The 7,637-nt window shown below is 41.6% G+C and overlaps 1 pseudogene; it reads left to right on the top strand.

The window, feature by feature from the left end:
* The first annotated feature begins 987 nt into the window (after nt 1-987).
* Nucleotides 988-3,745, top strand: LOC102014995 (annotated as a pseudogene).
* Nucleotides 3,746-7,637: the final 3,892 nt, after the last annotated feature.

Genomic DNA, 7,637 nt, shown 5'->3' with positions numbered 1-7,637 from the left:
TAAACAATTTTATCTTTATTGCTACATGTTAGCAGAGCAAAATGATTACATTCATCAAAGAAAGTTATTATATGTACATGACACATCTAATTCTTCTCTTCCACCTCCTCTGTCTCCATCCTTCACCTTCTGCCCCTGCTCCCCTCCCCCATCTCTTTATGCTGTCAGAACCCTTAAGATGGCATTGAAAAAGGTAGATTCTAGAACGAGTATACTAGAAAAGAGGAGACTGCTCACTTGCCCTCAACCCTGTGACTTATCCAGATGGATAATTTCAACTGGGTGAGCATCTTTTCCTGCAGAAGGCTTTTGTAGTTACTTTTGGACCTACTTTTCCCTTTCTGTTCCAGCCTTTGTCTTACCATTGCTTCCCTTCCCGCTGTTTCCCCTCTCCACTTTCCTCCCCTCCCCTCCTCTCCTCTATCTTTCCCCAGCCTTCCCCCTCCTAATCCTGCCAAGTATAGCAGGACAGCTTTTTATTGTATTTATTACTTTATTAAATTTATTGTATTCATTGGCTCATCATTTATTATTTATTAGTTTTTTGTGTTTATTATTTAATATATTTTAGTTTATGTTTATTATATTTATTAGCTTATGTTTATTCTTTATTAATGTATTTTGCTTATCATTTATTATATTCATTAGTTTATATTTATTGTATTTATTAGCATACTATGTTTTTTATTTGTTAATTTGTTGTGTTTATTATTTACTATACTTATTAGTTGACTATCTTATTTATTAGGCGTTTATTTTGCAAATTAGAGTAAATTTGCATGCTTGCCTTTATTCTCTTAAAACATCCAAAGACGCCTACCAACTGGATACTGAAGATTATTATCAGGAAAATGACAAATCAGGCTACAAGAAGAAACCTCTGGAACAGGATGCTCTGGAGCTCTTAGAAAACCCTTGTCTTCCTGTGTGGAAGAAGAAATTGAAGTAGGAAAATACAGAATGTTGCAAACCCTCCACAAGAGAGCTATGCAAAGACGAAAGAGCCAGACTCGTCCTCTCAAGCGCGAGGTTGCCGTGAGGATAACTGACAGAACTCTGGTGAGTACACAAAGACTCCAGAAGCTGCACAGAAATAAAGCTAAAGAAGATGTTAAACCACCCAGACATAGTGCGGCTGTTCGAAGTCATGGAGATTGAGAAAACTTTCTATGTAGTAGCAGAATATGCAAAAGGTGGTAAAATGTGTGACTATTTGGTTACTATTGGAAAAAATGGATGAAAGAGAAGCAAGAGCTAAGCTTTGATGGATTCTATCTGCAGTGTAATCCTGCTGTGACGTGGGTACAGCCCACAGGACCTGAGCACCTGGCAAACATTGTTAGATGAGGCGACGAACCTCAAACTGGCAGGGTTTGGATTCAGCACTAAACTGACTGTGGGCAACAAACTGGATGCGCATTGTGGCTGCTGCATATGCAGCCCCAGATTCACCTAGGCCGCGAGCGCCAGGGGCGGAACCGATGTGTGGAGTCTCGGGGTGGTGCTGTACAATCTAGTGAGCGGTCGATCCTTCCAAGGAAGTAATCTGAAGCAGGTAAGGGAAAAGGTGTGCGCGGGGAGATACAGAATCCCTTTCTCCCTCTCCGCAGACTGTGAGCAGTTTCTGAAGCGATTCCTTGTCCTCATCCCAAGCAGCAGCGTGTCAGTCTAGATGACGTCATGAAGGACAGAAGCACATGTGGGAGATGAACAACCATTTGTTGAACAAGAGCTAAACACCCCAGGCCTAACAACAGTAATGACCACAATATGATGACCATAATGGAATTCTCAGAAAAAGAACTGCATGGACCCCTTTCAGAGAGGAAATGTGATGAAAACTCTGCCACCTGTTCTCCCCGGGGTGAGAACTTTCTGAGCTGGACTCCCCTTGCTCCAGTGCTTGCAGGCACCTTTCACTGGTGAGGTGCAGCCAGGCAGTGACCTCAGGAAAATCACAGGCTGGGCTCCTGGCCACAAAGTGCACACAAGCTTGTCTTGCAGCAAGCCTCAGACACCCCACCCTAATGATGCAGGACCAGCTATTCCTTCAGCTGTCCCCCATTCAAAGAAGAATCAGAGCAGTAGCGCAGAGAGTAACCTCAAGGAAGATGAAATTCCATTCCACAAATCTTCAAGAATAGCAGCAGTCCAGGGCAAGAGAATAGTTGCAACCAGTTCCATACTTGGAAATCCAAGTGATCCCAATCAACCAGATATTCCTGAGCATGAGAAAAGCCCTGCCATGCCCTATAGTGGCAGTACAGGTTTGGTTGAAATGATGGAGCTGAACTCTTCCTTTTGTGGTGAGAGACCTCCTCTTGTCAGGTGCTTGTTGCTTCCTAGTATGACAGACAGCACCCTCATTCCACACCAGCAGCGTCACATCAGCATCTCATAGGAAACTGCAGACTGTTGGAAATAATCAGGGATGGGAGTTATGCAAAAGTGAGATTGAGCAAACACACCATCACAGACCCTGAAACTGCAATGAATATAGTCAAGAAATGACTGTTGAATTCCGCAAGACTCGAGGAGTTTCTCAGAGAAGTTAGAATCATGATGATTTTAAACTATCCCAATATAATCCAGTTGTTTGAAGTTATAGAAGCTGAAAAAGCATCTTACTTGATAACAGAATATGCAAAAGGTGGTGAGATGTATGAATATTTGGTGAGCCATAGGGGATTACATGAAGGAGAAGCAAGAGCTAAGTTTCCACAGATCCTGTCTGTGGTGCAATCCTGCCATGCTAAAGGGACAGCCCACAGAGACCTGAAGGCAGAGAATATACTGAGAGAAGGAGACATGAACATCTGGTTAGCAGATTTTGGATTCAGCACAGAATTTACTTTTGGCAAGTCACTAGAAACATCTTGCGGCAGTCCTGCACATGCAGCACCAGAGTTCATCCTGGGCAAGAAGTACCAAGGTCCGGAAAGTGGTGTGTGGATCCTTGATATGGGGTTCTGCACTCTACTTAGTGTGTCACTCCTTTCAATGGACTAAACATGAAGGAAGTGAGGGCCAGCGTCATCACAGGGAGATGTGAAATTCCTCCATACATATCCAGAGACTGTAAAGAGTTTCTCAAATGCTTCCTTATCATGAACCAAAGAAGCCTGACACTTTAAAACAGATCATGAGACACAAATGGATAAATGTAGGATATGAGAGAGATGAACTTCAACCATTTGTTGAACAAGAGCTAAACATCTCAGAATCAAAAAGAATAAATGTCGTGGTTTCCACAGGATTCCACAAAAGAATCCCAAAATCTCTTTTAGAAAGGACGTGTGATGAAATCTCAGCCACCTATTTTTTGCTGGGGAGAAAATCTTCTGAGCCGGACGCCCCTTGCTCCAGCCCTAGCAGGTGCCTTTCACTTGCTCAGGTATGGCCATGCGGTGACCTCTGCAAAAGCCCTGACTGGGCTCCTGGCCATGAAGTGTACACAAGCTTGTCTTCCTGCAAGCCTCAGACACCCTATCCTGATGATATTGGGCCAGTTTTTCCTTCAGCTGTTTCCCATCCGCAGAAAAATAAGAGCAGCACTGCAGAGAGTGACCTCAAGGAAGATGAAATTCTATCCCACAAATCTGCAAAAACATCTCTCAAGAGCAAGAAAATTGTTGCAACCATTCCAGCCTTGGGAACCCAAGTAATCTTGATCAACCAGATAGTCTCAAGCATGAGAAAAGCCCTGCTATGCCCTAGAGTGGCAACACAGATTTGCTTGAAATGATGGGGCAAAGCCCTTCCCTTTGTACTCAGAGACCTTCTGCAGACAAGTTCATGGTGATTCATAACATGCAAAACATCAGTATCATTTCCAGTGAGAGAACAACAGTTGCTTCAAGCACATTATTAGCAGTGCACCCACCCAGTCTGACATCCACTTACCAAGAGGCAGTGCCAATGGTAGCACTTTGTACTACCAGCCACAGGAGGTTGGAACTACGACACACAATGACCCAGATCCATCACCCCACCTCTCCCAGAAAGATGTACCGCTGTCCCTGACTCCATGCCCAGGCTCTGCTAATTTTGTTATTAAATTAACTTTAAGACTCACAAGGCTTTGAAATATATTCACTAATCAATCATACGAAAAGAAAGAAGTAAAACCTGGAGGCCGCCACTTCACTTGGAGAATGAAGCCACTAGTTCCATGGATCCAGGGACGCACTGGGGGAGATCAGAAGATTCCTGAAGGCAGGTAACTGCGTGTGTGAGCAGGGGCACTTCCGTCTCTCCTGCAGCAGAGGTGACGGCCTGGTGAGAAGCCTGCACAGTGGGAGATGGAAGTCTGTAGGCTACCAGGACTGTTTCGGCATGGGGGCCATGTTAAGGGAAAGGCTGGCAGATCTGCGGCATTCAAAATTATTGCTTCGAAAATTGCTGTAGCCCTCTAATTATCATTTAAATAAAGTGGCAACTGCCAGTGTTTTCCTGAACAGTAATGCAAATGTATAGAATAATGTTCAGGCAATAACAGCTGTATCTTGTAAATCAGGACTTAAAGTCTGAGGATGAGAAAAAACGTTACCAGAGCATACATTCTTATTTGTGTTCATTGTCAATCTGTCTTGCAGGTACCCCGATAGTTTCCTATTGTACAGCTTAGTGCAAACAGGTTTCATTCATGCTGTGATCTCCTGTGGCTTCTAGGTCAGGGTTGGCATGGGCAGATGTTTTGTGTTAGGAATTCAATGAACTTATCACTTCACTGAGCGGTAGATTAGACACTACCTGTGGTGGAGGCCGGGGCAACGCTCACAGCAGAGTCGCTGATGGGCTGGAATTAGTATAGAGGTCTAGTGCTGCAGCTGGCAGGCATGGGGACTGGCAGGTGCACACAGGTACCTGGCAGGCACAGGCCCTAGGTCTCCCCCCACAGCAAGAGGGCAGAAACCAGGGGATCTGACCCACTGCCGTGCCGACAGAGACAGCTCTTTTTGTCCAATTACAGCTTCTAAAATGTATTTCTGTAACCTTTCGCTGATTTGGCCAGTGGAAAAAAAATGAGCTCTCACACTTGGCAGGTGGGCACACTGACCAGAGTTCAGGGACTGCTCAGAAATCTAGTAGTTAATTATTTAAAAAGCATCAATGAGGAGATAAAATTAATAATGTCTTTGGAAGTAGATCTGTAAGAACAGGCAAAAGAGTGAGGATGGCAAATTTTACTGGTAGTGAGCATCACAGTGCCGAGCTAGCAGGTATGCGCTGAGCAGAGACGCTCGCTGCTTTCTGCCTGAGTCCGCCCTGTCCTAGCAGTGTGGGGAGGTCTGGACCTGCAGATGCCTTCGCTGTGGGCAAGGAGGAGGCAGAGGCTGGATACATGGACTGAGCAGAAGAGAGTTTATATTGGTTTTTTTCCCCCTTGCTTCTTTTTTTTTTTTTTTTTTTTGTTTTTCTCTGGTACCGGGAACCGAACTCACGACCTTGCGCTTGCCAGGCAGGCGCTTTGCCTGCTGAGCTAAATCCCCAGCCCCCCACCACCTTGCTTCTTGAGGCTGATTGTTTTAACTGATTGTGAATAACCTTTAAATTTATTCTGTAGTTTAATATATATTTAGACAAAGTTTCATAGAGTTACTATTAGTGGCTACTGTCACAGAAGTTCCTGTTGAGAATCAGATGTAACTGTGACCCTGATAAATGATACATGTACATTAATTCATATTCTGAAGCAACCAGAACATCATAAACTATGTTATATTTTATGTGTTTGCGTTTACTTTGTTGGGTACCCACAATTTTGTGATAACTGTATCTTCCTCATAAGTTTTTCCCACTTGTAAAAGAGGTTGTGAGTTTTCTTCATCCTTTATAAACATGTTTGATTTAGTATTTAATTTTTTCTGATGCTAGTATAGATTTGGTGGTTTGTTTTTATTCATGTACCTTTGGTATAACTTATTTGACTCATTTTGAGTGTGTCCATATCCTCACATTTTAAGTGTGTATAGTGTGTAGGCAACATGTAGCTGATTTTTTAAAAATTTAAGCTGATGTTTACCAACAATGGGTTATTTCATTACATTGACTGTTATTACTGAGACATATATATATATATATATATATATATATGAATTCCTCATATCATTTTATTTGGAGGATAATAATCTTATTTCCCTTCCCCCTTTTAACTTCATTTGGGCATTTAAGTTTATTTTTTCTCTACAGGTTGGGAACTCATAAATTTTATTTCCTTTAAATATTATGCTTAGCATTTTAATAAGATATGGGAAGGAAACATTTTTATCCTCCCGTTTGAAAACACAAAGTGAGTAGAAATTTCTAATACCAGCACCACTCTTTTATCTTGTTCATTTTTAAATAGTTCCTGAGTATGTGTTTGCAGTTCATGCCGTTTACCGTTAACTTGTCCGCTAGGGCTGGGTGCCTAGCTGTGCATATTGCAGCTTGCCTTCCCCTTCTCTCTCCCCCACCCTCCTTCAGTTTCTCTATGCTCCTTTGCATACTAGTTGACCTTCTTTGTCTTAGCTCATGCTATGGCATATAGTCTGTACATTAATTGAGGCTATTAGATTCCTATACATGGCGTATCTATTCTCCTTATTCCCCTTTCCCTCCTGCCCACCCCTTGCCTTTATTCCCTTAGATCATTTCTTTACCACAAGAAATCTGTCCTTTTGTCCCTTTCTACGTATCCTTTATCACTTTCTTTGTACTTTGCCTCACTCAAATGAGAGATACCATACAGTATATAAACTTGTGTGATTTATTTCACTTAACATATTTTCTAGGTGCATCTATTTTCCTACAGAAGTCTCAAATGTGTCATTCTTTGTAGCTGAGTACTGTTTTATTATATATAGATACCACATTTTCTCTACCCAGTCATCTGTTGATGGATATACAGGCTGCTTCCAGGATTTAACTGTTGCATGTTGTACTGCTATAAACACTTGTATGCATGTATCAATGTTAAGCTCTTTGGAAAAGATACCTAGCAGGGGGATAGCCAGGTCATATAGAATTTCTAATTTCAGTTCTTTGATAAATGTCTGTACTGATTTCCATAATGGTTGTATTAGTTTGCATTCGTAGCAATAATGCAGGAGGGCTCCTTCTTCTCCAAAGCCACTTCAGCATTTGTTATTGTTTGATTTCCTAAGAATTGCCCCCAGAGTAACATGGAATCATAACCTTGTTTTAATTTGCATTGCTCTAATGGCCAGAGATGTTGAGCATTTTTTCATATATTTGTTGGCCATTTGTATTTCTTCTTCTGTGAAGTTTCTGTTCATTTCTCTTGCCCATTTCTTGACTGGGTCTTTCATTTTAGGTGGTTTAATTTTTTTTAGTTCTTTGTATAGTCTAGATATTAGTCCTCTGTCTGAGGAGTAGCCAGGAAAATTTTTTCCCATTCTTTAGGTTGTCTCTTCACTAGATTTTTAGACTTATATAATTCTATTTGTTGATTCTTACTGCTATTTCTTGTGTGATTGAAGTTCTGTTTAGGAAATCCTTTTCTACACCTATGTCTTCAAGTGTTTTACCTATTTTATCTTCCAGAAGGTTTAATGTTTCTGTTTTATTGCTTAGATTTTTGATACATTTTTATTTTAAATTGCTATATGGGGAGAGATAGGGTCTAGACTCAT

Source organism: Chinchilla lanigera, unplaced genomic scaffold (genome assembly GCF_000276665.1).
Source record: "Chinchilla lanigera isolate Chin_1 unplaced genomic scaffold, ChiLan1.0 scaffold00011, whole genome shotgun sequence".
In the NCBI taxonomy this organism is placed as follows: Eukaryota; Metazoa; Chordata; class Mammalia; order Rodentia; family Chinchillidae; genus Chinchilla; species Chinchilla lanigera.
This window is presented reverse-complemented; position numbering and strand designations above follow the sequence as displayed.